Below are 9,582 nucleotides of genomic sequence, written 5' to 3'. Positions count from 1 at the left end.
CAAATCTCAGGATACTGTTCTGTAGCCATAGCCGTTGTATAACCAAAACCACTATTATACCCCCAAATAAATTAAGAAAACCATTAAGCCCAAGAAAGACCCACCAAAATTTAATACAATACCACAACCAACTCCACCACTCACAATCAACCCTAGCCCCCCATAAATAGGTGAAGGTTTTGAAGAAAACCCTACAAAACCAATCACAAAAATAATACTTAAAATAAATGCAATGTATGTTATCATTATTTTGCTTGGAATCTAACCACGACTAATGATATGAAAAACCATCGTTGTTATTCAACTGCAAGAACACTAATGACCAACATTCGAAAATCCCACCCATTAATAAAAATTGTAAACAATACATTTGTTGATCTCCCAGCACCATCAAACATCTCATCATGATGAAATTCTGGCTCCCTACTAGGTAACTGCCTAGTTCTACAAATCCTAACAGGCTTATTCCTAGCAATGCACTACACATCTGACACAATAACAGCATTCTCTTCTGTCACCCACATTTGCCGAGAGGTCAACTATAGTTGAATTATCCGATATATACATGCAAGTGGAGCATCAATGTTTTTCACCTGCCTATTTATACATGTAGGACGAAGCCTATACTACAGATCATACACCTTCCTAGAAACATGAAACACTGGAGTAATTCTATTCACAGGGATAGCCACAGCATTTATAGGATACGTCCTACAGTGAGGAAAATAAGCATTTTGAGGAGCAACAGTCATTACCATAACTCAGCAATTCCATATATCCATACAAGCTTAGTCAAATGGATCTGAGGGGGATTTTCAGTAGACAAAGCAACCCTTACCTGATTCTTTGCCTTCCACTTCATCCTCCCATTCATCTCGCAGCACTCGCCATAGTCCACCTACTCTTTCTCTACGAAACAGAATCTAACAACCCAACGGGAATTTCATCAGTTCAGTTCAGTTCAGTTGCTCAGTCATGTCCGACTCTTTGTGACCCCATGAATCGCAGCACGCCAGACCACCCTGTCCATCACCAACTCCCAGAGTTCACTCAGACTCACGTCCATCGAGTCAGTGATGCCATCCAGCCATCTCATCCTCTGTCATCCCCTTCTCCTCCTGCCCCCAATCCCTCCCAGCATCCGAGTCTTTTCCAATGAGTCAACTCTTCGCATGAGGTGGCCAAAGTACTGGAGTTTCAGCTTTAGCATCATTCCTTCTAAAGAAATCCCAGGGCTGAGCTCCTTCAGAATGGACTGGTTGGATCTCCTTGCAGTCCAAGGAACTCTCAAGAGTCTTCTCCAACACCACAGTTCAAAAGCATCAATTCCTCAGCACTCAGCTTTTTTCACAGTCCAACTCTAGAATCCATACATGACCACTGGAAAAACCATAGCCTTGACTAGACACACCTTTGTTGGCAAAGTAATGTCTCTGCTTTTCAATATGCTATCTAGGTAGGACATAGCTTTTCTTCCAAGGAGTAAGTGTCTTTTAATTTCACGGCTGCAGTCACCATCGGCAGTGATTTTGGAGCCCCCCCAAAATAAAGTCTGACACTGTTTCCACTGTTTCCTCATCTATTTCCCATTAAGTGATGGGACCAGATGCCATGATCTTCATTTTCTGAATGTTGAGCTTTAAACCAACTTTTTCACTCTCCACTTTCACTTTCATCAAGAGGCTTTTTAGTTCCTCTTCACTTTCTGCCATAAGGGGAGTGTCATATGCATATCTGAGGCTATTGATATTTCTCCCAGCAATCTTGATTCCAGCTTGTGCTTCTTCCAGCCCAGCATTTCTCATGATGTACTCTGCATAGAAGTTAAATAAGCAGGGTGACAATATACAGCCTTGACGGACTCCTTTTCCTATTTGGAACCAGTCTATTGTTCCATGTCCAGTTCTAACTGTTGCTTTCTGACCTGCATTTGGTTTCTCAATAAACAGGTCAGGTGGTCTGGTATTCCCATCTCTTTCAGAATTTTCCACAGTTTATTGTGATCCACACAGTCAAAGGCTTTGACATAGTCAATAAAGCAGATACAGGTTTTTCTGGAACTCTATTGCTTTTTCTATGATCCAGTGGATGTTGGCAATTTGATCTCTGGTTCCTCTGTCTTTTCTAAAACCAGCTTGAACATCTGGAAGTTCACGGTTCATGTATTGCCGAAGTCTGGCTTGGAGAATTTTGAGCATTACTTTACTAGCGTGTGAGATGAGTGCAATTGTGTGGTAGTTTGAGCATTCTTTGGCATTGCCTTTCTTTGGAATTGGAATGAAAACTGAGCTTTTCCAGTCCTGTGGCCACTGCTGAGTTTTCCAAATTTGCTGGCATATTGAGTGCAGCACTTTCACAGCATCATCTTTCAGTATTTGAAATAGCTCAACTGGAATTCATCACCTCTACTAGCTTTGTTCGTAGTAATGCTTTCTAAGGCCCACTTGACTTCACATTCCAGGATGTCTGGCTGTAGATGAGTGATCACACCATCGTGATTATCTTGGTCATGAAGATCTTTTCTGTACAGTTCTTCTGTGTATTTCTGCCACCTCTTCTTAATATCTTCTGCTTCTGTTAGGTCCATACCATTTCTGTCCTTTATCGAGCCCATCCTTGCATGAAATGTTCCCTTGGTATCTCTGATTTTCTTGAAGAGATCTCTAGTCTTTCCCATTCTGTTGTTTTCCTCTATTTCTTTGCATTGATCACAGAAGAAGGCTTTCTTATCTCTTCTTGCTATTCTTTGGAACTCTGCATTCAGATGCTTATATCTTTCTTTTTCTCCTTTGCTTTTTGCTTCTCTTCTTTTCACAGCTATTTGTAAGGCCTCCCCAGACAGCCATTTTGTTTTTTTCATTTCTTTTCCATGGGGATGGTCTTGATCCCTGTCCCCTGTACAATGTCACGAACCTCATTCCATAGTTCATTAGGCACTCTATCTATCAGATCTAGTCCCTTAAATCTATTTCTCACTTCCACTGTAAAATCATAGGGGATTTGATTTCAGGTCATACCTGAACGGTCTAGTGGTTTTCCCTACTTTCTTCAATTTCAGTCTGAATTTGGCAATAAGGATTTCATGGTCTGAGCCACAGTCAGCTCCTGGTCTTGTTTTTGTTGACTGTATAGAGCTTCTCCATCTTTGGCTGCAAAGAATATAATCAATCTGATTTCAGTGTTGACCATGTGGTTATGTCCATATGTAGAGTCTTCTCTCGTGTTGTTGGAAGAGGGTGTTTGCTATGACCAGTGCATTTTCTTGGCAAAACTCTATGAGTCTTTGCCTTGCTTCATTCCATATTCCAAGGCCAAATTTGCCTGTTACTCCAGGTGTTTCTTGACTTCCTACGTTTGCATTCCAGTCCCCTATAATGAAAAGGACATCTTTTTTGGGTGTTAGTTCTAAAAGGTCTTGTAGATCTTCATAGAACCATTCAACTTCAGCTTCTTCAGCGTTACTGGTTGTGGCATAGGCTTGGATTACTGTGATATTGAATGGTTTGCCTTGGAAACGAACAGAGATCATTCTGTCATTTTTGAGATTGTATCCAAGTACTGCATTTCTGACTCTTTTGTTAACCATGACGGCTACTCCATTTCTCTGAGGGATTCTTGCCCGCAGTAGTAGATATAATGGTCATCTGAGTTAAATTCACCCATTCCAGTCAATTTTAGTTTGCTGATTCCTAGAATGTCGACGTTCACTCTTGCTATCTCCTGTTTGACCACTTCCAATTTGCCTTGATTCATGGACCTGACATTCCAGGTTCCTATGTAATATTTCTCTTTACAGCATTGCACCTTGCTTCTATCACCAGTCACATCCACAGCTGGGTATTCTTTTTGCTTTGGCTCCATCCCTTCATTCTTTCTGGAGTTATTTCTCCACTGATCTCCAGTATCATATTGGGAACCTACTGACCTGCGGAGTTCCCCTTTCAGTATCCTATCATTGTGCCTTTTCATGCTGTTCATGGCGTTCTTAAGGAAAGAATAATGAAGTGGCTTGCCCTTCCCCTCTCCAGTGGACCACATTCTGTCAGACCTCTCCACCATGACCTGCCTGTCTTGGGTGGCCCCACGGGCATGGCTTAGTTTCATTCAGTTAGACAAGGTTGTGGTCCTAGTGTGATCAGATTGACTAATTTTCTGTGATTATGGTTGCAGTGTGTCTGCCCTCTGATGCCCTCTTGTAACACCTACCATCTTTCTTGGGTTTCTCCTACCCTGGACATGAGGTATCTCTCCACGGCTGCTCCAGCAAAGCGCAGCCACTGCTCCTTACCTTGGATGAGGGATATCTCCTCACCGCTGCTCCTCCTGACCTTGAACGTGGAATAGGTCCTGTAGGCCCATCGTCAGATGCACACAAAATCCCATTCCACCCTACTATTCCATTCAAGACATCGTAGGCGCCTTACTACTAGTCTTAGTCCTAATACTATTAGTATTATTCACACCCTACTTACTTGGAGACCCAGACAATTACACCCCAGCAAATTCACTCAACACACCCCCTCATATCAAACCCGAGTGGTACTTCCTATTGGCATATGCAATTCTACAATCAATCCCTAACAAACTAGGAGGACACTTAGCCTTAGTTCTTTCCATCCTAATCCTAATCCTTATAATCCTACTCCATGCATCTAAGCAATGAAGTATGATATTCTGACCATTCAGTCAATGTCTATTTTGAATTTTAGTAGCAGACCTACTAACCCTCACATGAATTGGAGGACAGCCAGTCGAACACCCATACATCATCATTGGACAACTAGCTTTTATTATATATTTCCTCCTTATCCTAGTACTAATACCAGTAGCTAGCATAATTGAAAACAATCTCTTAAAATGAAGTCAAGTCTTTGTAGTATACTAAATACATTGGTCTTGTAAACCAGAAAAGGAGAACCACCAACCTCCCTAAGACTCAAGGAAGAAGCTATAGCCCCACTATCAACACCCAAAGCTGAAGTTCTATTTAAACTAATCCCAGAAACACTATTAATATAGCCCCACAAACACCAAGAATCTCATTAGTATTAAATTTTCCAAAACCTTCAACAACCTAACACAAAGTTTGCACTTCACAACCACATATGTTATAGTCCTGCTACCATTAATAGTACGTACATATTTTCATGCATGTTAGTGCATGAAACACTACTTTGCACATGGGTACATACATAATATTAATGTAATAGTACATAAGTATGTATATAGTACATAATGTTATATGCCCCATGTGTGTAAGCAAGTATATTCTATTATTAATAGTACATAGTACATGTAGTCATTGATAGTGCATAGTGCATTAAGTCAAATCCATCCTTGTCAACATGCGTATCCTGCTCCTTAGATCACGAGCTTGATCACCATGCCACGTGAAACCAGGAACCCGCTAGGCAGGAATCCCTCTTCTCGCTCTGGGCCGATGATTGTGGGGGTCGCTATTTAGTGAACTTTGTCAGACATCTGGTTCTTTCTTCAGGGCCATCTCATCTAGAATCGCCCATTCTTTCCCCTTAAATAAGACATCTTGATGGACTAATGGCTAATCAGCCCATGCGCACACATAACTGTGATGTCATGGATTTTTTTTATTTTTATTATTATTTTTTTGGGATGCTTGGACTCAGCTATGGCCATCTGAGGCCCTGACCTGGAGCATGTATTGTAGCTGGACTTAACTGCATCTTGAGCATCACTGTAATGGTAGGCACGAGCATCACAGTCAATGGTCACAGGACATAAACATTACATTACACACATCAACCATTTCCCTTCATCCATTCTCCTCCCCACTTAAATATCTACCACCATTTTTAACACGCTCCCCCCAGATACTTATTTAAATTCATTGCACTTTCAATACTCAAAATTAGCACTCCAAATAAAGTAAGTACATAAGTGCCTGGGTCCGCCCCATGATGCGTAGTTAATGTAGCTTAAATGCTAAAGCAAGGCACTGAAAATGCCTAGATGAGTGTATCAACTTCATAAACATGTAGGTTTGGTCCCAGCCTTCCTGTTGACTTTTAATAAACTTACACATGCAAGTATCCACACCCCGGTGAGAATGCCCTCTGGGTCAATAAGGCTAAGAGGAGCTGGTATCAAGCACACACCTGTAGCTCACGACACCTTGCTTAACCACATCCCCACGAGAGACAGCAGTAATAAAAATGAAGCCATAAACGAAAGTTTGACTAAGTTATATTGATTAGGGTTGGTAAATCTCGTGCCAGCCACCACAGTCATATGATTAACCCAAGTTAACAAGAATACAGCATAAAGCATGCTAAAGCATTACACCAAATAGAGTTAAATTCTAATTAAGCTGTAAAAAGCCATAATTATAACAAAAATAAATGATGAAAGTAACTCTATAATAGCTGATACACTATAGCTAATACCCAAACTGGGATTAGATACCCCACTATGCTTAACCCTAAACACAAATAATTGTACAAACAAAATTATTTGCCAGAGTACTACCAGCAACAGCTTAAAACTCAAAGGACTTGGCGGTGCTTTATACCCTTCTAGAGGAGCCTGTTCTATAATCGATAAACCCTGATAAACCTCACCAATCCTTGCTAATACAGTCTATATACCACCATCTTCAGCAAACCCTAAAAAGGAATAAAAGTAAGCACAATCACAGTACATAAAAACGTTAGGTCAAGGTGTAACCTATGGAATAGAAAGAAATGGGCTACATTTTCTATTTTAAGAAAACCCAAGTGCTTGCTTTGGCAGCATATATACTAAAATTGGAACGATACAGAGAAGATTAGCATGACCCCTGCACAAGGATGACATGCAAATTCGTGAAACGTTCCATATATTTTATCTTTGACAAAGGAGGCAAGAATATACAATGGATTAAAGACAATCTCTTTAACAAGTGGTGCTGGGAAATCTGGTCAACCACTTGTAAAAGAATGAAACTAGAACACTTTCTAACACCATACACAAAAATAAACTCAAAATGGATTAAAGATCTAAATGTAAGACCAGAAACTATAAAACTCCTAGAGGAGAACATAGGCAAAACACTCTCTGACATACATCAGGCAGCATCCTCTATGACCCACCTCCCAGAATATTGGAAATAAAAGCAAAAATAAACAAATGGGACCTAATTAAACTTAAAAGCTTCTGCACAACAAAGGAAACTATTAGCAAGGTGAAAAGGCAGCCTTCAGAATGGGAGAAAATAATAGCAAATGAAGCAACTGACAAACAACTAATCTCAAAAATATACAAGCAACTCCTACAGCTCAACTCCAGAAAAATAAGTGACCCAATAAAAAAATGGGCCAAAGAACTAAATAGACATTTCTCCAAAGAAGACATACAGATGGCTAACAAACACATGAAAAGATGCTCAACATCACTCATTATTGGAGAAATGCAAATCAAAACCACTATGAGGTACCATTTCACATCAGTCAGAATGGCTGCGATCCAAAAGTCTACAAGCAATAAATACTGGAGAGGGTGTGGAGAAAAGGGAACCCTGTTACACTGTTGGTGGGAATGCCAACTAGTACAGCCACTTTGGAGAACAGTGTGGAGATTCCTTAAAAAACTGGAAATAGAACTACCTTATGATCCAGCAATCCCACTGCTGGGCATACACACTGAGGAAACCAGAAGGGAAAGAGACATGTGTACCCCAATGTTCATCGCAGCACTGTTTATAATAGCCAGGACATGGAAGCAACCTAGATGTCCACCAGCAGATGAATGGATAAGAAAGCAGTGGTACATATACACAATGGAGTATTACTCAGCCATTAAAAAGAATACATTTGAATCAGTTCTAATGAGGTGGATGAAACTGGAGCCTATTATACAGAGTGAAGTAAGCCAGAAAGAAAATCACCAATACAGTATCCTAATGCATATATATGGAATTTAGAAAGATGGTAACAATAACCCTGTGTACGAGACAGCAAAAGAGACACTGATGTATAGAACAGTCTTATGGACTCTGTGGGAGAGGGAGAGGGTGGGAAGATTTGGGAGAATGGCATTGAAACATGTATAATATCATATATACAGAGTGAAGTAAGCTAGAAAGAAAAACACCAATACAGTATATTAACGCATATATATGGAATTTATAAAGATGATAATGATAACCCTGTATACGAGACAGCAAAAGAGACACAGATGTATAGAACAGTCTTTTGGACTCTGTGAGAGAGGGAGAGGGTGGGGTGATTTGGGAGAGTGGTATTGAAACATGTATAATATCATATATGAAATGAATCGCCAGTCCAGGTTCGATGCACGATACTGGATGCTTGGGGCTAGTGCACTGGGACGACCCAGAGGGATGGTATGGGGAGGGAGGAGGGAGGAGGATTCAGGATGGGGAACACATGTATACCTGTGGCGGATCCATTTTGATATTTGGCAAAACTAATACAATTTTGTAAAGTTTAAAAATAAAATAAAATAAAAAATAAAAAAGAAAACCCAATATGAAAATTATGAAACTAATAACCAAAGGAGGATTTAGTAGTAAACTAAGAACAGAGTGCTTAGTTGAATTAGGCCATGAGGCATGCACACAGTGCCCACCACCCTCCTCAAATAAAAATGATGCACTTAATCCTATTCACATGTATCAACTATATGAGAGGAGACAAGTTGTAATAAGGTAAGCATACTGGAAAGTGTGCTTGGACAAACCAAGATATAGCTTAAACAAAGCACCTAGTTTACACCTAGAAGATTTCACGTATTATGAATATCTTGAACTAAACCTAACCCATAACTCTATTCCTGATTAAATGATCAAAATAAGATAAAATAAAACATTTACCCTCTGATTTAAAGTATAGGAGATAGAAATTTTAAACATGGCGCTATAGAGAAAGTACCTACCGCAAGGGAACTATGAAAGAAAAAAATTAAAGTACAAAAAAGCAAAGATTATCCCTTGTACCTTTTGCATAATGAATTAACTAGCATAAGACTTAACAAAACAAATTTTGGCTAAGTGACCTGAAACCGATGAGCTACTTACAAACAGTTTATCAAGAACCAACTCATCTATGTGGCAAAATAGTGAGAAGATTTGTAAGTAGAGGTGACACGCCTAACGAACCTGGTGATAGCTGGTGTCCAGAAAATGAATCTTAGATCAGCTTTAAAGATACCAAAAAATCCAAATAGATCCCACTGTATTTTTAAAAGTTAGTCTAAAAAAGTACAGCCTTTTAGAAATGGATACAACCTTAACTAGAGAGTAAGATCCAACAACACCATAGAAAGCCTAAAAGCAGCCACCAATTAAGAAAGCGTTAAAGCTTAACAATAAAAATGGCACTAATCCCAACATTAAATAGCCAACTCCTAGCCCTAATACTGGACTAATCTATTGGGAAATAGAAGTAATAATGTTAATATGAGTAACAAGAAACACCTTATCCTTGCATAAGTTTAAGTCAGTATCTGATAATACTCTATTACAACAGTGAATAAAGATAACCCAATAATAAGCAATTTATTAATATACTGTTAATCCAACACAGGAATGCACTTAAGGAAAGGTTA

At 39.6% G+C, this 9,582-nt stretch overlaps 1 non-coding gene across 1 annotated transcript; it reads left to right on the top strand.

Annotated features, from left to right (window-relative positions):
- Positions 1–6,752: 6,752 nt before the first annotated feature.
- Positions 6,753–6,859, top strand: LOC147378797 (U6 spliceosomal RNA). Its single transcript, XR_015154015.1, has one exon. It is a non-coding gene; the product is annotated as a U6 spliceosomal RNA (small nuclear RNA).
- The last annotated feature ends 2,723 nt before the right edge of the window (positions 6,860–9,582 follow it).

The sequence above is a fragment of the Bos grunniens genome, chromosome 2 (assembly GCF_055505025.1).
Source record: "Bos grunniens cultivar Pamir isolate PY7600 chromosome 2, Bosgru_T2T1.0, whole genome shotgun sequence".
Taxonomy (NCBI): Eukaryota; Metazoa; Chordata; class Mammalia; order Artiodactyla; family Bovidae; genus Bos; species Bos grunniens.
This window is presented reverse-complemented; position numbering and strand designations above follow the sequence as displayed.